The following is a 21,547-nucleotide window of genomic DNA, read 5'->3' on the forward strand; positions in this document are numbered from 1 at the left end:
ATTGGCAAGAAATATTCATAGTGATGCAAAGCAAGAACCTACAGCCAAGACTTCTTTATTCAGCAAGGCAATAGTTAAAATAGAAGGAGCAATAAAAAGCTTCCCAGAAAAGAATGGAAAAAAAGAAAAAAAACTCAAGGAATTCATTAAAACCAAATCAGTACTGCAAGAAATGTTAATGGGGTCTGCTGTAAAAAGAACAAAGGGGAAAAAAAATCAAGAAAAAGAGGACTGTGGATTTAAAAAGTAAAATGGCAATAAACAACTACATATCAATAATAACTTTAAATGTAAAAGAATCAAATGGTCTAATCAAAAGACATAGGGTAGCTGCATGGATAAGAAAACAACCCGTACATATGCTGTCTACACAAGACCCACTTCAGAACAAAAGATACACTTAGACTAAAAGTGAATGGATGGAGGAAAGTATTTCACCCAAATGGAAATAAAAAAAAAAAAGCTGGGGTAGCCATACTTATATCTGACAAAATAGACTTTAAAATAAAGGCTATATATAGTAAGAAATAAAGAAGGTCACCATGTAATGATAAAGTCAGCAATCCAACAGGAGGATATAACCACTGTAAATATCTATGTGCCTAATATAGGAGCACCTAAGTATATAATGCAGATTTTGATGGACATAAAAATCGAGTTCAACAGCAATAATATGATAGTAGAGGATTTTAATAACCCACCTACATCAATGGATAGTTCCTCCAGACAGAAAATTAACAAAGAAACAGGGGCCGTAAATGACATGCTAGATCAACTAGATTTAACTGATATCTTCAAAAACTTTCACCTCAAAGCAGCAGAATATACATTCAAGTGCTCACGGTACATTCTCTAGGATAGACCACATGTTAGGACACAAAACGACTCTCAATAAATTTAAGATTTCAATCGTATCGCCTGACCAGGCAGTGGCACAGTGGATAGAGCATCGAACTGGGACGCAGAGGTCCTAGGTTCGAGACCCTGAGGTCGCCAGCTTAAGTGTGGGCTCTGAGCAGGGCTCACCAGCTTGAACCCAAGGTCGTTGGCTCGAGCAAGGGGTCACTCACTCAGTCTGCTGTAGCCCCCGGTCAAGAAACATATGAGAAATCAATCAATGAACAACTAAGGAATTGCAAAGAAGAATTGATGTTTCTAATTTCTATCCATTCCTGTCTGTCTGTCCCTATCTGTCCCTCTCTCTGACTCTGTCTCTGTCATCCACCCAAAAAAAGAAATCATATCAAGCATCTTCTCTGATCACAATGGCATGACACTAGAAATCAACTACAATAGAAACACTGAAAAACATTCAAACACTAGGAGGCTAATTTTATTAATAAATGGGTTAACAATGAAATCACAAAAGAAATAAAAAATTTCCTTGATACAAATGAAAACAAACATATAACAACTCAATTTATGGGACAAAGCAAAAGCAATTCCAAGAGGGAAGTTCATAGTATTACAGGCATACCTTAAAAAGCAAAAAAGAGCTCAAATAAAGAACTTAATCTGCAGCTAAAGTAATTAGAAAAAGAACAAATAAATCCCAGAGAAAGTAGAAGGAAGGAAATAATAAAGATCAAAGCGGAACTAAATGACAGAGGCTAAAAAAGAAATACAGAAGGTCAATGAAACCAAGAGCTGGTTCTTTGAAATGGTAATCAAGATTGATGAAACTTTAACCTGACTCCTCAAGAAAAAAAGAGGAGCCAAATAAATAAAATTAGAAATGAAAGTGCAAAACTAACATCACAGAAATACAAAGGTTTGTAAGAAAATATTTTGAAGATCTGTATGACAAAAAACTGGACAACCTAGGCAAAATGGATAAATTCCTAAAAGTATACATAATCTTCCAAAACTCAATCTGGAAGAATCAGAAAACCTAAACAGACTGATTACAACAAATGAAATTGAAACCGTTAACAAAAAATTCCCAGCAAACAAAAGCTCTGGACCAGATGGCTTCATATGCAAATTTTACCAAATAGTTAAAGAAGAATTAACTCCTATCCTTTTCTAGCTATTTCAAAAAATTCAAGAGGAGGGAACACTTCCAAGCTCCTTTTATGAGGAAAGAATAATCCTCATTACAAAACCAGGTAAAGACACTACAAAAAAAAAAACAACTATAAGCCAATATCCCTGATGAATTTAGGTGCTAAAATTCCCAACAAAATATTAGCAAGCCGGATCCAGCAGTACATGAAAAAAATCATACATCATCATCAAGTGGGATTTATTCTGGGCAGGCAAGGCTGGTACAATATTCGCAAATCAATAAATGTGATTCATCACATAAACAAAAGGAAGGGTAAAAATCACATAATATCAATAGATGCAGAAAAAGCGTTTGATAAAATCCAGCACCTATTCATGATCAAAAGTCTCAGCAAAGTGGGAATACAGGGAACATACCTCAACATGATAAAGCCCATCTGTGACAAACCCACAGCCAACATCATACTCAATGGGGAAAAATTAAAAACAACCCCCTTAAGATCAGGAACAAGGCAAAGGTGCCCCTTTTCACCACTCTTATTCAACATAGTTCTGGAAGTCCTAGCCACAGCAGTCAGACAAGAAGAAGAAATAAAAGACATCCAAATAGGAAAATAAGAAATAAGAGTATCATTATTTGCTGATGACATGATAACTGTACATAGAAAACTAAAGTCTCAGTCAAAAACTACTAGATCTGATAAATGAATTCAGCAAAGTGGCATGATATAAAATTAATATTCATAAATTAGTGGAATTTTTATTCACCAACAATAAACTGTCTGAAAGAGAAATTAAGGAAACAATCTCCTTCACTATTGCAACAACAACCACACAACAAATAAAGTACCTAGGAGTAAATTTAACCAAGGAGGTAAAGGACTTGTACTTGGAAAATTACAAAATATTGATAAAAGAAATCAAGGAAGATACAAACAAGTGGAAGCATATAGGAAGACTAAATATCATTAAAGGGTCTATATTACCCAAAGCAATCCATAAATTCAATTCAATTCCTATTAAAATACCAATGGCATACTTCAAAAATATAGAACAAATATTCCAAAAAATTATATAGAACCAAAAAAGAACACGAATAGCTTTAGCAATCTTGAAAATGAAGAATCAAGTGGGAGGTATCACACTTCCTGATATCAAGGCCATTATACTCAAAACTGCTTGGTACTGGCATAAGAACAGGCATCCAGATCAATGAAACAGAACCCAGAACCCAGAAATAAACCCACGTCTTTAAGGTCAATTGATATTTGACAAAGGAGGTAAGAGTATACAATGGAGTCAAACAGTTGCTTTAAGAAATGGTGTTGGGCCTAACCAGGTGGTGGCGCAGTGGCTAGATCGTCGGACTGGGATGCAGAGGACCCAGGTTCGAGACCCCAAGGTCACCAGCTTGAGCGCAGGCTCATTTGGTTTGAGCAAAGCTCACCAGCTTGGACCCAAGGTTGTTGGCTTGAGCAAGGTGTTACTCGGTCTGCTGAAGCCCCATGGTCAAGGCACACATGAGAAAGCAATCAATGAACAACTAAGGTGTCACAACAAAAAACTAATGATTGATGCTTCTCATCTCTCTCCATTCCTATCTGTCTGTCCCTGTCTATTTTCTCTCTCTGACTCTCTCCTTGTAATAAAAAAAAGAAATGGTGTTAGGAAAATTGAACTGGTGCATACAAAACAATGAAACTAGACCACCAACTTACACCACTCACAAAAAAAACCCTCAAAATGGATAAAAGACTTAAATGTAAGTCGTGAAACCATAAATATCTTAGAAGAAATATAAGCAGTAAACTCTCCAATACTGTCTCATAGCAATATATTTGTTGATTTATCTTCCCGGGCAAGTGAAATAAAGGACAGGATGAATAAATGGGACTATATGAAACTAAAAAGCTTCTGCACAGCAAAGGACACCATGAACAAAATAAAAAGACAACTTACACAATGGGAGAACATATTCGCCAATATGTTTGATTAGGGGTTAATAACCAAAATTTATAAAGAACTTGTAAAACCAACACCAGGAAGATAAACAATCCAATTTAAAAAATGGGCAAAAGAACTGAATAGACACTTCTCCAAAGAGGACATACCAATGGCCAATAGGCATATGAAAAAGTGCTCAACATCACTAATTATCAAAGAAATGCAAATTAAAGCCACAATGAAGTACCACCTCACACCTGTCAGAATGGCACTCGTTAACATATCAACACAACATAAGTGCCAGAGAGGGTATGGTTAAAAGGGAACCCTCCAGCACTGCTGGTGGGAATGCAGACTTGTGCAGCCACTGTGGAGAACTGTATGGGGTTTCCTCAAAAAATTAAAATGGAACTGCCTTTGACCCAGCTATCCCACTTTTAGGAATATATCCTAAGAACACCAAACCACTGATTCAAAAGAACATATGCACCCCCATGTTTATGGCAGCATTGTTGACAATAGACAAGATCTGGAAACAGCCCAAGTGCACATCAATGGATGAGTGGATTAAAAAGCTATAGTACATATACACAATGGAACACTATGCGGTTGTGAAAAAGAAGGAAATCTTACCTTTTGTGACAGCATGGATAGACCAGAGATTATTATGCTAAGTGAAACAGCCAGGTGGAGAAAGAAAAATATCATATAATCTCACATATATGTGGAATCTAATGAACAAAGTGAACTGAGGAATGGAAGAGAGGCAGAGACAGGAAGGATCACAGGGAGCAGAGGGACAGCAGTCAGAGGGAAGGGGAATGAGGGGATGGGATCAGAGAAGGTAAAGGGATTAGTAAAACTATATATACATAACACAGAGATATAGATAACAGGACAGTAAATCCTAGAGGGAAAAGGGGAGAGAGTTAGAGTTAGGGGGGCAAAGAAGGTATAAAAAGGGACACAGGGGTGGGGGTGAGGGAGTTATATTCACTGGGACACTTGAATTCATGTAAACACAATAAATTAAAAAAGAATGTACTTTTTTTTTTTTTTGTATTTTTCTGAAGCTGGAAACGGGGAGAGACAGTCAGACAGACTCCCGCATGCACCTGACCGGGATCCACCCAGCACGCCCACCAGGGGGCAACGCTCTGCCCACCAGGGGGCGACGCTCTGCCCACCAGGGGGTGATGCTCTGCCCCTCCGGGGCGTCGCTCTGTTGCAACCAGAGCCACTCTAGCGCCTGGGGCAGAGGCCAAGGAGCCATCCCCAGCGCCCTGGCCATGTTTGCTCCAATGGAGCCTCGCTGCAGGAAGGGAAGAGAGAGACAGAGAGGAAGGAGAGGGGGAGGGGTGGAGAAGCAGATGGGCGCTTCTCCTATGTGCCCTGGCCGGGAATCGAACCCGGGACTTCTGCACGCCAGGCCGACGCTCTACCACTGAGCCAACCGGCCAGGGCCAGAATGTACTTATTGAGTGAGCAGAAACTAGAAAAAAACAAAAACCCCTTATTTTTAATATGAAAATAAAATTATTTTAGTGCTCATGAAACATTTTCAACTTTAGAATCAACTCCTCCACATAAAGAAAGCCCCAAACAATACACGCAGATTTTATATCTACTTTGCTAGAATGAAGTAAAGATTTACTGAAATTCATTACCCATTAATTTTTCTTAGGTATCCTTACTACCCTTTGCTTTCTTTTCTATTTCCCATTTATGTTTTCCCTTTATTCAATTTCTTATCTAGGAATGAAAAACAACTCGTATCACTAATGAATATATCCTATTACGAAACTCCACAATGACCTTTCTTCTCCATAGGAACTCATAAGTCTACACTAAAACAAACCTGTTTCCCTCACAATTCTCAGGCTAAGGGTACTTTTCAGAGGCTCAGGAGCAAAATCCATCCCTTCTTTTTTACAGCTGGTTCTAAAAAACTTTAATGGCCAGCACCCACCATATTAATTTGTCACCTCTCACAGTTCCAAATACTATTAAGATTGCTCTCTCGCGTCGGCCTAGCGTGCGGAGGACCCGGGTTCGATTCCCGGCCAGGGCACACAGGAGAAGCGCCCATTTGCTTCTCCACCCCTCCGCCGCGCTTTCCTCTCTGTCTCTCTCTTCCCCTCCCGCAGCCAAGGCTCCATTGGAGCAAAGATGGCCCGGGCGCTGGGGATGGCTCTGTGGCCTCTGCCTCAGGCGCTAGAGTGGCTCTGGTCGCAATATGGCGACGCCCAGGATGGGCAGAGCATCGCCCCCTGGTGGGCAGAGCGTCGCCCCTGGTGGGCGTGCCGGGTGGATCCCGGTCGGGCGCATGCGGGAGTCTGTCTGACTGTCTCTCCCCGTTTCCAGCTTGAGAAAAATGAAGAAAAAAAAAAAAAAAAAAAAAAAAAGATTGCTCTCTCTACTTAGCCTCACTGTTCTCCACAAAAAAAAAATCTGTTCGGGAAGCTAATACAAGATAGCATAACCCAGGACAGCCCTACTGCCTCCAAGGGATAGCAAATACTGCACTATTTGTAAATATCAAAGAGAAAATGGAATGAATTAATGAATAAAAACAAAAAGCAATCAATGAGACTGATCATTCATGCAAGGTGAGAGGCTTACTAAACATCTTTCAAAGGGCAGCTATTGAATCAAAGACTTCAGTGTCATAAAATTCACTCTTAATTATGTGATTAAACAAAAACAAGTAAATTAAATCTGAATATTGAATTCAGTGAGAGAAAGCCTGGCAAAAATAACACACTGTGAATTGCTTACACAATATCATGAAAACACACTTTAACTAATTTTCAAATATAAATTACTAGCCCAGAAAATTTCTATAACTGTGGCTCCAAACTAGAGAACATGCTATATCTTATTGACTTTCTGAACAAATATTAAAATATATCAGACTAGAGAGCCCCCAAACAAACCCATGCATAAATGGATACTTGGTATATGGGAAAACACAGCCTATTCAGTGAGATGACAAAATTATATCTGAGTTTCATAGTAAAAGAGATGTCTGTTTTTTTCTTTTTCTGGTTACAGCAAGAGCAGTCATTGTAAAAAAATTATAATACAGTGGTACCTTGAGATACGAACAGACCAACTGTTGGGTGGATAAAATGTATTATGCTCACTGTGTTAAAGATGGTGCTGCCCATGTGGAGGCCGTTGCCCAGGTGATATTAATGTGTGTTGGGGGTGGGCTATGGGTAGGCAGGATCCTTGTCGCCTGGGGCTTGGTTTTGGGATTGAGCCTTTCCCACCCTTTTTGATGAGGGGTGGTGCAATCCCGTCATGTCTCTGATGGGTGACTTTGTATTAGAGACTTCCCTGTTTTGTGTGTTGGATTGAAGGTTTTGATTTCTACACTATAAAATGGGGACGGAGCGGGAGCTTGCTCTCTTGGTTCCTGAGATTAATATTAGAGGAGAGAGCAGAGAGGAGAGCAGAGAGAGGCCACGTGGAGGAGGCCAGGAGAAGCAGCCAAGATGGCGGAGTGTTGAGTGAGAAGCCAGTTTGTGCAGAGTTTGTGCAGGGAGAAGAAAGGAGATGGGGAACAGAGGTGACTAAGTCTGATGAGCTAGAAACCTTTGATTCTAGGAAACTCGCATAAGTCAGTAGCTTTGTGAGCACTGAATGTGAGTGGGTTTTGGAGCCGAGTGTGTGTTTTTACTTTCTTGCCGGGTGCAAGCTAGGGTTAAAGATGATAGCCCACCAGTTTTTGGCTCCGTTGTTTCTTTACCGACTGTCTGAATCCAATGCGAACCTGCATGGGCCAGGATGCTGTGATGGTGGTCTTGGCCACTGGCTTTACACCAACATACGAATTTTTTAAGATATGAGCTGCGACTTGGTCCATATTTTTGTTCAAGATCCGAGCAAAATTCTGAGATACGAGTTGTGATTCGGGAAGCTGCCGCTAGTTGGCGCACTGATGCAGTATTGGCAGCACAACACCAGGATCTCATTCTTTCTCATGCGTTACCCGCAGAATCAAGTCAAATCTCGTGCGCTGTACTCGTTCTTGCATCATTTTTACATTTTTTACTAACTTTTTTGTGTGCTATCATGGGGCCGAAGAAAGTGAATGCAGAGGACAGTGGTGAGAAGAAGAGAATGATGTCGATAGAAGTAAAACAAGAAATAACAGAAAAACATGAGCATGGTGTACGAGTGACTGAACTGGCAAGGCTGTACGGCCACAATACATCTACAATTTGTACCATCCTTAAACAGTACTAAATAATACTTTTTTCTTTTATTTCATATATTTTGTTATGCATTGGTAAAGTATACATGTGTGTTTCTTAAAAACGTCTTTTTCACAATTTAGGATGGATTAGCGATGTTTCACAAGGCTGGAACGGATTAAATTTATTTCAGTTATTTTAAATGGGAGAAATTTGTTTTGATATATGAGTTGACTGACGAGTTCGGTTTACAGAACAAATTAAATTCGTATCTCAAGGTACCACTGTATACAGAAACATAGAAACAAAATAAAAATGGTCCATAAACTGTCCAGTGATGTACATTTTAATGTATTTTGCACTAAGCTTTATTCTATTCTTTTCGTTTAAATTTGGCACCCTAGTTTAATATTCCTTTGTTTCTCTACTTTATACATGGACAATATGAAAAATTTTTAATTTGCATCACATATGGTTGTGCCATCATTTAACTGCTACCAGTAAATAAAAAAAATCTAAAGGGTGACCTCAGAGGAACGGCTGCGCGAGAGGTTTCCTTCATCTCTGCCCTTTAAGTACCAACAATTTGAACAGCTATAATTCAGCAAAAGATTCCTTACTCAACACACAAACATGTCTGAGAGATCTATGAACTGAAACACAAGGTGGGTAAGTGGGAGTGTAAAGGGGAGGAGGTCAGAGAAAAGCCTCAGAAACGCCCAACTGATAGGAGGGAAGCTAAAGCTGGGATCTCACTGCAGGTCTTAGGAGAGGGTAGAAATCAGGTTGCCACTGTCACTCTCTTCAGCAGGGAGGAGCAGAGATGCTGTGAGTGTCCCAGTGGGTGTGGTCAGTAGGTGCTGCGCTGAACCCAGGGACCTGGGCAGAGACAGAACAGAGGTGCCGCTGCGGTTGTCTGACAACCACCTACTGCAGACAGAAAAACAAAGCCACAGAGTTTGGCCTCCTAACCTCACCCTCCCAGGTCTAGCAGCAGGCCCTGGAAGAAGATATAGCAGTGTCAGGTTCCTAACCTGAGGACTAGAGCCACAGAATTTTTTTTCTCTGAGCAACAGGCACACACTGAGGATAATCCCAGGGTAGAGATACAAAGGTGAAGCTGCGAGGTCTGCCAGTCACCATTACTGGGAGAACAAGGCCAGCCTCTCCCAGATCATCCTGCCCTCAACCCTCCACTGTTGCAGCGGTGGCAGCTTCTGGTTGAAGGGGACAGCGTTGTGATTTCAGGAACTTGGAACTTCAACACCCACCACAGTTCCCACAGGGGTGGTGCCGAGACCAAGAAACCTAGTCACAAAGGACATGCCCACCTTCCCACCAAATACAGGCATTTTCCTCCACTCTACTCCTGCAGAAATTCGAGAAGCCAGAGAAGTGCAAAAGAAACCAAAAACTTGTACTTTAGTGTCACTTTCTTTTTTTTTTTTTTAATGAGAGAAGGGGAGGTAGACTCCCACATGTGCCCCCACTAGGATAAACCCCGCAACCCTGCCTGGGCTGATGCCCTCAGACCAACCTGGCCATCCTCAGTGACAGGCACCAACACTTGAGCCAACTCAGCCACTGGCTGTGGGAGAAGGAGAGAAGACAGCGAGGGATGGGGAGAAAAGCAGATGCTCCTTATCCTGTGTTCCCTGACCAGGAATCGAACCTGGAAGTCTGGCCACACTCTATCCACTGAGCCACTGGCCAGGGCCTTAAAAAACAAAACAAAAAACAAGCAGATTTCATTCCCATGGAGAAATAATCCATCAAATACCATGAACAACCAAGATAACAAGGCAGTTCTTAAAGAAAAAAATTTCTCTAGAAATTACTTAAAGATATGAAAATATGTATAATCAAATGACAGAGAATACAAGATAGCAGTTCTGAAAAAAAAAAGAAAAGAGATACAAGAAAACAAAGATAGGCAGTTTAATAAACTCAAATAAAATCAACAAACAAAATGAGTACTTTATCAAAGAGATAGAAACTTTTAAAAAGAACCAAATACAATTTCTGGAAATGCCGAACTCAATAAAAGAGATAAAGAATGACCTACCTAGCTTAGGAAGTAGAGCCATCCAGATGGAGAAATAAATTAGTGATATGAAAGACAGCAATCTAGAAATGAGGCATGTAAAGCCAGAGGCCAAGGCCAGGGCCACTATCACAGCAGCCCGGCCCATGCAGGTTCGCATTGGATTCGGACAGTCGGTAAAGAAACAACGGAGCCAAGAACTGGTGGGCCATAGTCTTTAATCCTAGCTTGCACCCGGCGGGCAAGTAAAACATACACACTGAGCTCCAAAACCCACTCACATTCAGTGCTCATAAAGTGTAAAGCCAGGAGGCACGGCCAGGGCTATCAGGGCTGCCATCACAGCCGCCCAGCCCGTGCAGGTTCGCATTGGATTCGGACAGTCGGTAAAGAAACAGCGGAACCAAAAACTGGTGGGCCATAGCCTTTAATCCTACCTTGCACCCGGCGGGCAAGTAAAAATACACACTGGGCTCCAAAACCCAGTCACATTCAGTGCTCACAAAGCCACTGACTTATCCGAGTTTCCTAGAATCAAAGGTTTCTAGCTCACCAACCTTATTCTCCTCAGTTCCCCATCTCCTTCCTTATCCCAGATACAAACTCTACACAGACTGGCATCTCACTCAGTACTCCGCCATCTTGGCTGCTTCCCCTGGCCTACTCCACGTGGCCTCCTTCTGCTCTCCTCTGCTCTCTCTTGCTAATCTCAGGAACCAAGCGTCAAGTCCCGTTCTGCCCCCATTTTATAGTGTAGCTTCACAACCTTTAATCCAATATACAAAATAGGGTAGTCTCTAATACAAAGTCACTTCTCTGAGGCATGATTGGATTGTACCGCCCTACAGCAAAAAGGGTGGGAAAGGCTTAATCCCAAAACCAAGCCCCAGGTTACAACGATCTCCAACACACATTAATATCACCTGGGCGATGGCCTCTTTAACAAAGTGAGCATAATACATTTTATCTGCCCAACATAAAGCTACAGATTTATCAGAGTTTCCTAGAATCAAAGGTTTCTAGCTCACCAGCCTTATTCTCCTCAGTTCCCCATCTCCTTCCTTATCCCAGATACAAACTCTGCACAAACTGGCATCTCACTCAGCACTCTGCCATCTTGGCTGCTTCTCCTGGCCACATGGCCTCTTTCTGCTCTCTGCTCTGCTCTCTCTGCTCTCTCATGCTAATCATCCCAGGAACCAAGAGCGGGCAAGCTCCCATTCTGCCCCCATTTTATAGTGTAGAAATCCAAACTCCTAATCCAATATACAAAATAGGGAAGTCTCTAATACAAAGTCACTTCTCTGAGGCATGATTGGATTGTACTGCCCCACATCAAAAAGGGTGGGAAAGGCTTAATCCCAAAACCAAGCCCCAGGCTACAAGGATTCTGCCTGCCCATAGAGACACACATTAATATCACCTGGGCGACGGCCTCCTCATGGGCAGCGCCGTCTTTAACAAAGTGAGCATAATATATTTTATCTGCCCAACAAGGCAGATAGAAAAAGAGACTTGAGCCCTGGCCGGTTGGCTCAGCGGTAGAGCGTCGGCCTAGCGTGCGGAGGACCCGGGTTCGATTCCCGGCCAGGGCACACAGGAGAAGCGGCCATTTGCTTCTCCACCCCTCCGCCGCGCTTTCCTCTCTGTCTCTCTCTTCCCCTCCCGCAGCCAAGGCTCCATTGGAGCAAAGATGGCCCGGGCGCTGGGGATGGCTCTGTGGCCTCTGCCTCAGGCGCTAGAGTGGCTCTGGTCGCAACATGGCGACGCCCAGGATGGGCAGAGCATCGCCCCCTGGTGGGCAGAGCGTCGCCCCTGGTGGGCGTGCCGGGTGGATCCCGGTCGGGCGCATGCGGGAGTCTGTCTGACTGTCTCTCCCTGTTTCCAGCTTCAGAAAAATGAAAAAGAAAAAAAAAAAGAAAAAAAAAAGAAAAAGAGACTTGAGAGTGAAAAAACAGAACACTATCTGACTCTATCAGAAAGAGTAATAAAAGAATAAGCCTGACCAATGGTCGCACAGTGAATTGAACATCGTCTCAGGACTCTAAGGTCCCTGGTTCAAAACCCTGAGGTTGCCAGCTTGAGTGAGGATCTCAAGGTTCACTGGCTTGAGCTATGCCTCCCCCTGGTCAAGGAATGTATGAGAAGCAATCAATAAACAACTAAAATGAAGCAACTAAAAGATGGTACTTCTCACCTCTCTCTCTCTCAAAAAAAAAAAAAAAATAGAGCAAACAGAATACCTAATTATATCCATACAAAATGGTCTTCTCTAAGGCACATTGTATTAAAGAACATTTTATTAAGTTGGGCTAGGCATGCAGAGAGATTTTGTAAATGATCTTTGTACTTGTGTGATTAGCATAAAACCAAGATGGTCGACAGCATTGTATTGTAAATGCAGAGGGGAAGGAGATTTGGATTCTCTGACCTCCCTCCACACCTATAGGTGAATAGCTAGCCAGGTGCAGAAAGAGAAAGATTAAATTAAACCTTTTCTTATATTAATGGGCCATTTACAGGCATTTGTCCCCATGGAAACTACCTTTCCCCTCCTGAAAGCATGTATCTCTGGACAAAGGAATAGCAAATGAACACTAGAAAATATAGGAATGTCTTTTAATATGCAAAGTGACATTTTTACCATTGTGTTACTTTGTAAGTTTTAGTATGTAGAAACATCTTTTTATGAATCTTATAGACAAATGTTATAAACTTGCTAATGAATTGTGTCCCATCCCCCTCTTCATCCTTTTCCCAAACCTGTGTAGGTGAAAACAAAGGTTATAAATTTATGCCATGATGTCAGGCTTTTCCCCACCCACGTATAATTAAGGGTATATAACCAGCCCCTAGACCAGGGGACCCCAAACTTTTTACACAGGGGGCCAGTTCACTGTCCCTCAGACCGTTGGAGGGCCGGACTATAAAAAAAACTATGAACAAATCCCTATGCACACTGCACATATCTTATTTTAAAGTAAAAAAAAAAAAAAAAAAGGGAACAAATACAATATTTAAAATAAAGAACAAGTAAATTTAAACCAACAAACTGACCAGTATTTCAATGGGAACTATGGACCTGCTTTTGGCTGAGATGGTCAATGTTCAGTTCCATATTTGTCACTGCTAGCTGTAACAAGTGATATGACGTGCTTCCGGAGCCGTGACATGTGAGTTCCGCGTCACTGGAAGTAGTACTGTACGTGAGTGACACCACGCTTTGTGGCGCCGCCACATACTGTGCTCTCACTGACCACCAATGAAAGAGGTGCCCCTTCCGGAAGTGCGGCAGGGCCGGATAAATGGCCTCAGGGGGCCGCAGTTTGGGGACCCCTGCCCTAGACTATTATACAGACACACAATTTGGGACTGCTGCTGCATGTAAGCTATATGTGGCCGGCATATTTAATAAATTTCCTCCTTTAATAAAACTCTTCAAAACTCATCTGGACTTGGTGTCTCTATAAAAACATGTGGAATTGTGGATTGGGTACTTTACAACACCCCAAATAATATACCCAGAAAAGAGATATCCTTTGGATATGAAGGAGAAATAAGACTTTCCCAGACATAAAAGAAGCTGAGGTAATTTACCACCAGAAGGCCTCCATTACAGTAAATAATCAAGGGGGTTATTCTACTTGAAATTTTTTTAAAAAAGGATATAAACATATAAAGATGACAAACAGAATCAGGCTATTACAATCCTTTTACAGAATAGGGTACTATACACTTAAATATCACTTAAAGGTAAAAACATAAAAAAAGGAGAAGACAACAGCTGCTGTGATTTGGAAATAAACAGCATAAATAAGGATAATTTATGACAACAAAAACATTAAAGGGATGGGGATAAAGGTCTGAATTTGCCAAGGGAGATGGAAATAAGATGCATTAATAAGAAAGAGGACTACTGGCTGGCCCTGCAGTGGCGCAGTGGATAGGGCATCAAACTAGAACACTGAGGTCGTGGGTTCAAACCCTTGGCATTGCCTTGTCAAGCGCGTATGACAAGCAAGCAATGAACACTAAAGTGAAGCACTATGAGTTGATACTTCTCACTCCCCCACTCTCTAAAATCAATAAATAAAGAGAAAAGAAAGAGATGAGAGAGAAAGAGAAAGGAAGAAAGAGAGAGGAGAGAGAAATTGAGAGGGAGGGAGGGAGGGAGGGAGGGGAGGAAAAAAGACTACTGTATATATGAAACTTCCTTTCGCATAAACCTAATAGTAATGATACACATACAAAAAAAAAAAATCCAAAACTGAGACACATAACTTTAAAAAAGATCCCAACCATAGGCTGCTTTCAGGAGACACATCTTACAAAGACAAATATGAACTCAAACTGAAAGGGTGGAAAATAATCATCCAAGCAAATGGCATCCAGAGAAAAACAGGTATAGCCATACTTACATCTGACAAAAGAGATTTCAAGATAAAAAAGGTGCCCTGGCTGGTTGGGTCAGTGGTAGAGTGTCAGCTCGGTGTGTGGATATCCTGGGTTCGATTCCCGTTCAGGGCACACAGGAGAAGCAATCATCTGCTTCTCTAGCCCTCCCCATTCTCTCCCCCCTTCCTGCAGCCATGGCTCGACTGGAGCGAGTTGGCCCTGGATGCTGAGGATGGCTCCATGGCCTCCACCTGAGGTGCTAAGAAGAGCTATGCCCCAGATGGGCAGAGCATCACCCCCTAGTGGGCCTGCCTGATGGATCCCATCCCAGTACATGCAGGAGTATGTCTCTATGCCTCCCCTCCTATCACTGAATTAAAAAAAAGGTAACAAGAGACAAAGATATATTGATAAAGGGGATAATAATACATCAAAAAGAAATAATACTTTATTGATATATTTGCACTCAATCAGAGCACTGAAATATTTAAAGCAACTAACAGAAACTGATAAAAACACAATCATAGTAGGGGAACTAAATAACCTATTGACAAATAAGGATAGATCATCCACACAGAAAATAAGAAAATATCAGCCTGAAAGGGCACATTAGACCAAAGGGATAGAGTAACTGATATTTACAGAGCCTTTCATCCCAGACCACCTGACTGCAACATTCTTCTCTAGTGCATATAAAACACTCTCAAGGATAAGACTATTTGCTGGGACACAAAACTAAGCTTAACAAATTTAAAACGACTAAAATCATACCAAGCATGTTATCTGACCATTCTAATACTTCCAAATTAGAAATCAACTGCATCCCTCACGCAGCCAGAAGCTTGATTGGTTCGAGTGTGCCTGGGCACTCAGGATACTTTTGTTGGAGCACATCAGCCTCAGGTGCTAAAAATAACTTGGTACTCGAGCACCGTCCTTAGATGAGGTTGCCAGGTCAATCCCAGTCAGGGCACATGCAGGAATCTGCCTATTATCTCCCTTTCACTCACAAAAAAATAAATTAAAAAAAATAAAAACAAAAAAATCAGTAAAAAGAAAATAAAAAAATATCATAGAGATTAAATATGCTACTACTAAAAAACAACTGGGTTAAAAAAGAAATGAAAGAGTTATTAGGCACACTGTCAAGTCAGTGTATGTGCAGCAATAACACGTCTGCCCTTCCTGCCATTGTGACTAATTTCCTGGAAGGCCACCACTGCAGTGATTTTTCATTCATGGATTGGATGATAGAGGGCATGGATGGGCCTCTGTAGGTATAAGAAGTTCACACAACAAATGTATCTTCCTGCATGCACCAGTTATGCCTTAACATTAAAATATGAACATGATATGCCTTCTTGGTTTGATATTATTGGGCTTTCACCAGATTCACAGGAGGATGAACCTGGAATTGAACAGGCAGCAGAAAATGTAAAGCTTTGGTAGGGCAAGAAGTGAAGAATGGCATTCCTCCAAAAATAATTATTTTGGGAGGATTTTCTCAGGGACGAGCATTATCTATAAACACTGCTCTTACACACAGCAGAAACTGGCTACTGTTACTGCACTCAATTGCTGGCTTCCACTGCAGGATTCAGTTCCACAGCATTCTAACAGTGGCATTAACACAGATATTTCTGTTCTTCAATGCCAAGGACATCGTAGTAACCCTTTAGTTCCCTAATGTTTGGTTCTCTTACTGTCCAAAAGCTAAAAACATTGGTAAATCCAGCCAATGTAACCTTCAAAACTTATGAGGGAATGATGCATAGTTCCTGTCAACAGCAAATGATGCCTATATCAAGCAATTCTTTGATAAATTCCTACCTCCTGTTAACTGACATCACTAAACGGTCTTGTGCAGAAGTGCACATCAGCATCATTGCAGTAGAGTATAAATCTTTTCCTATGCCCAATTTTGAAACTTATGTTTGTGATGTTTAAATGTTTTGCAAATACATACCATTGACACAGACTGAAATAATATCTCCTTGTGAGAAATTTATGATCTTTTAAGTTTCAATACATGTATTTGTATAATATGATCCAGAATATACTAGCATGAAAAAGGTAAAGTAGCTAGCTAGCTTCTTTTTCCCAAATGTAATTGTACAAAATAATAAAGTAATGCCACCAGATTTTCTATTATATCATTTGAAGATTATTAGTATGCTTAATGAAAACTTGTTCAGGTATAAATGAGCAGTTAAGATATAAACTATTTATGAATGCTGTGACTAAGTCTATGGACTTAATCAGAAAGTGCTCAGTCACTGTACAGTACCTGTATTTTTCATATATGTATTCAGATATACTTAATGATTATAATACATAAAAAGAATGAGGTATTATTACATTATTTCTAATAATAAGGATACTGCTCCGTAGTGTGAGTAAAGAGTAATATTGCTCTCTTCAATTAATAACCCTCTTATTTGGGGGATCAGGCTTTTCTTTCCCTGTTTTAATTTCTTTCTCTCTTTTTTCTGTTTAGGGAGAAGAGGTGAGACAGAGACAGACTCCGCATATGCCCCACCCTGGATCCACCCCCGCAAGCCCGCCAGGGGGTGGTGCTCCAGCCATCTGGGGTCATTTCTCAGTTCCGACCAGAACCATTTATTAGTACCTGAGGCGGAAGCCATGGAGCCATCACCAGCACCTGAGGCCAACTCTGTAGAGCCAACAGAGCCATGGCTACGAGATGGGGGAAGAGAGAGAGAGAGAGAGAGAGAGAGAGAGAGAGAGAGAGAGAGAGAAGGTGGAGGGGTGGAAAAGCAGATGAGCACTACTCCTGTATGCCCTAACCAGGAATTGAACCTGGGACTTCCATACGCCAGGCCGATGCTCTACCACTGAGCCAACCAACCAGGGTCTGTTATAATTTCTTAATATTCGATTTTCCTCTCTAGAAATGTATTTTTTCTTTTCATCCTACCAAATATCTCCTCCTTGCCATAAACATCTGCTGTCAAAACATGCTGTAATTTGCCATTCTGAATCACAAACATGGTGATATTTAAAATGTATTTATATTTATATATATAAAGAAACTTCCTATATTACTTATTTCTTTAATTGCACCTTAGTCCGAAGTTACACCTATATAGTTATTACACTCTTCGTCCAGGCAGGAAATAATTCCATGGTTATATTTTTCTGTAATTAACTAAAAAAATTATTAGGTCATATTATAGTATGTTCTGGAACACAACAAAGAGCTGGTTATTTCAAAAGATTAATAAAACTGACAAATCTCTGGCTAGACTAAGTAAAAAAGACTCAAACAAAATTATAATAGAAATGAAAGAAGTTACCAGACACATCACAGAAATACAAAGGATCCTATAAGGACATTATAGAAGATTATATGCCACCAAATTCAATAACCTTGAAGAAATAGAGAAATTCATAGAAATATATAACCTTCCTAGACTAAATCATTAAGAACTGAAAAATCTAAATAGGCTGATCAAGTGAGAAAATTGAAACATCCATCAAAAACCTCCCAAAAAAGTAAAAACTCAGAAACAGATGGCTTCACTAGTAAATTCTACCAAATATTCAAATAAGATTTGATCCCTATTCTTCTCAAACTCCTCCAAACTAAAGGAAAAAGCAACACTTCCTAACACATTTCATGAGGCGAACATAATCCTCATTCCAAAATCTGGCAGGGACCACACACACACACACACACAGTACAGACCAATTATCTCTGATGAACACAGATGCAAAAATCCTGAATAAAATACTAGCAAATAGAATACAATATATATAGTAAAAAGATAATATAGCCTGATTGAGTGGTGTTCATACCAGGGTCACAAGGATGGTTCAACATATGCAAATCGATCAATGTGATTCACCACATTAACAAAATGGATATATAATTATATGAACATATAAACAGATGTGGAATTCAGTTACCTTCACTATCAAGGTCCAAAATCTGGTTATGTACACCTGTGTGTGTGTGTGTGTGTGTGTGTGTGTGTGTGTTACAGATGTCTATGAAAACACTTATAAACTTAGCACAATTATGGCCTGAATGACAAGATTTTCCATTTCTCTTCTGTGTAAATGAAGTGTTAATTAAATGAACTGTTATTTACAGATTTATAGCTTATTCTTTAGGAACATGATTAAAAAATAAACTTTTATATTAAATTATTAATTATATATTAATGTGTCAGACCAAAGACTTAATTTTAAAAGATGTTATCCAACATGCTGGAAGGAATAAAAATTCTGATTAATAATTCTTTTAAGCTTAAAAGATCTTATTTGCGCCTGACCAGACAGTGGTGCAGTAGATAGAGTGTAGGACTGGGACACTGAGGACACAGGTTCGAAACCCCGAGGTCGCTGGCTTGAACCCAAAGGTCGCCGGCTTGAGCCCAAGGTCGCTAGCTTGAGCAAGGTTGTCACTCGCTCTGCTGTAGCCCCCAGTCAAGGCATGTATGACAGAGCAATCAAATAAACAACTAAGATGTCTCAACAAAGAATTGATGCTTCTCATCTCTCTCCCTTCCTGTCTGTCCCTATCTGCCCTCTGACTCTCTGTCTCTGTCAAAAAAAAAAAAATCTCATTTACAACAGCATCAAAAAGAATGAAATGCTTAAGAATAGATTTAACCAGGGAAGTGAAAGATAGCAATACTGAAAAAAACTATTAAGACAATATCTTCACAAATAAATATGAAGATATCCATGTTCCTGGATTAGAACAATGTTAAAATGTCCATATAAGCAAAGTAATCAACAGAGTCAAAGCAATCCCTATCAAAATTCCAATGTCATTTTTCACAGAAATAGAAAAAAAGAAAACCCTAAATGTATGTGGAACCACAAAAGACCCCAAAAAACCAAAGAAATCTTGATAAACAAGGCACCATGCTTCCAGATTTCAAACTACCTAATAAAGCTACAGTAACCAAAACAGTATGGCATTGACCAAAAACAAACAAACAAAAAAAACAAAAACAAAAAGAAAAACAGAGCCCAGCCTGACCAGGCAGTGAAGTAGTGGATAGAGTGTTGGACTGGGACGCAGAGGGCCCAGGTTCAAAACCCTGAAGTCGCTAGGTGGAGCGCATGCTCTTTCGGCTTGAGGGGGTGCTTACCAGCTTGAGCACAGGGTTGTTGGCTTAAAGCCCAGGGTTGCTGGCTTAAGCCCAAGGTTGCTGACTTGAGCAAGGGGTCACTTGCTCTGCTGAAGTCCCCCGGTCAAGGCACATATGAGAAAGCAGTCAATGAACAACTAAGCAGATTAAGGAGCCGCAACGAATTGATGCTTGTCATCTCCCTCTCTTCCTGCCTGCCTGTCTGTCTGTTTCTCTCTCTCTCTTTCTCTCTCTCTTTCTCTGTATATGTCACAGAAAAAAGACAACAGAGAGCCCAGAAATAAAACCAAGCATATGGGGGTCAATTAATTTTTAACAAGGATCCAAGAATATACAATGGGAAAGGACTGTGTCTTCAATAAATGGTGTTGGAAAAACTAAACAGCTGTATGCTAAAGAATGAAATTGTATCACCACCTTACACCACACACAAAATCAACTCAAAATTGATTAAAGACTTGAACAGAAGACCTGAAACTGTACAATTTCTAGAAGGAAACAGAAAGCTTACTGACATTGGCCTTGGCAATGACTTTTTGTATTTAACGTCTAAAGCAAAACTAAACATGTAGAACTACATCAAACCAAAAAGCTTCTGTTCAGCAAAAGAAACCATCAACAAATGAAAAGGCAGTCTATGAAATGAGAAAATATTTTCAAACCACATATATTTGCAAACCACATATGCAGTGAGAGGTTAATATCCAAAATCATACACCTCATTAGCAAAAACAAAAAAAAAACAATCTAACTAAAAAGTAGATGGATAATCTGAATAGACATTTTTCTAAAGACTTATAAATGGCCACACAGAGGTATAAAAAGGTGTTTGACATTACTAATCATCAGGGAAATGCAAACAAAACTACAATGAGATAACTCATTAGGTGTTAGGAAGGCTATTATGAAAAGAAAAGCAGTAAGTGTTTGAGAAGACGTAGAGAATGGGAACCCTTTTGTATTTTGTTGGTAGGAATATAAACTGGTAAAACCATCAGGGAAAACTACAGAAGTTTCTCAAGAAAGTAATAATAGAACTCCCATGTAACCCAGCAATCCCACTTTTGGGTATATACCTAAAGGAAACAAAACCATTATCTTGAAGAGCTATCTGAACTCCCATGTTCATTACAGCATTGTTCACAATAGCCAAGGAACAACCTAAGTGTCTGGCAATGGATGATCAAGAAAATGTAGTGTATACAACAGGTCCTCAAAAAACAGTTTTAGTCAACACTTTTGTTTTATACTGGTGAGATGCCAAAGGAACTTAATTGTTCTTTTATATCAATTAGTCCATGGTAAAAATCATTCATTATAGGTCTTTCACTTAAAGTGGCAGAACCTATAAACAACATTGAGGACTCAGTTGATGTATAATGGGTATTAGCCTTTAAAAATAAGGAAATCCTGTCAATTGTAACAATATGAATGAACCGGGAAGGGCATGCATTATGCTAAGTGAAATGAGCTAGACAGTGATAGAGCATCAGCCCAGTATGTGGAAGTCCAGGGTTCATTTCCCGATCAGGGCACACAGGAGAAGTGACCATCTGCTTCTCCACCATTACTTGTCCTCCTTCTTTCTATCTCTCTTTCTCTCTCTTTCTCCTCCTGCAGCCATGGCTGGAATGGGTCAGTTGCTGAGCAACAAACTAGCAGCTCCCGGTGGGCAGAGCATCAAGCCCTAGTGAGCTTGCTGGGTGGATCCTGGTCTGGGCACATGTGGGAGTATGTCTCTCTGCCTCCCTGCCTCTCACTTAATATATATGTATTTAAAAAAATAAAAAAAGAAATGAGCTAGAGACAAAGATGCACAGTACTATTTA

The 21,547-nt window shown here is 40.4% G+C and overlaps 1 protein-coding gene and 1 pseudogene across 2 annotated transcripts in view; one reads left to right on the forward strand and one right to left on the reverse strand.

The window, feature by feature from the left end:
- PPP4R2 (protein phosphatase 4 regulatory subunit 2) overlaps positions 1 to 21,547 on the reverse strand; it is a 101,947-nt gene that overhangs the window by 35,538 nt on the left and 44,862 nt on the right. The gene's annotated exons all lie outside the window — the stretch shown is intronic.
- LOC136382322 (acyl-protein thioesterase 1-like) lies at positions 15,750 to 16,436 on the forward strand (annotated as a pseudogene).

The sequence above is a fragment of the Saccopteryx leptura genome, chromosome 10 (genome assembly GCF_036850995.1).
Source record: "Saccopteryx leptura isolate mSacLep1 chromosome 10, mSacLep1_pri_phased_curated, whole genome shotgun sequence".
In the NCBI taxonomy this organism is placed as follows: domain Eukaryota; kingdom Metazoa; phylum Chordata; class Mammalia; order Chiroptera; family Emballonuridae; genus Saccopteryx; species Saccopteryx leptura.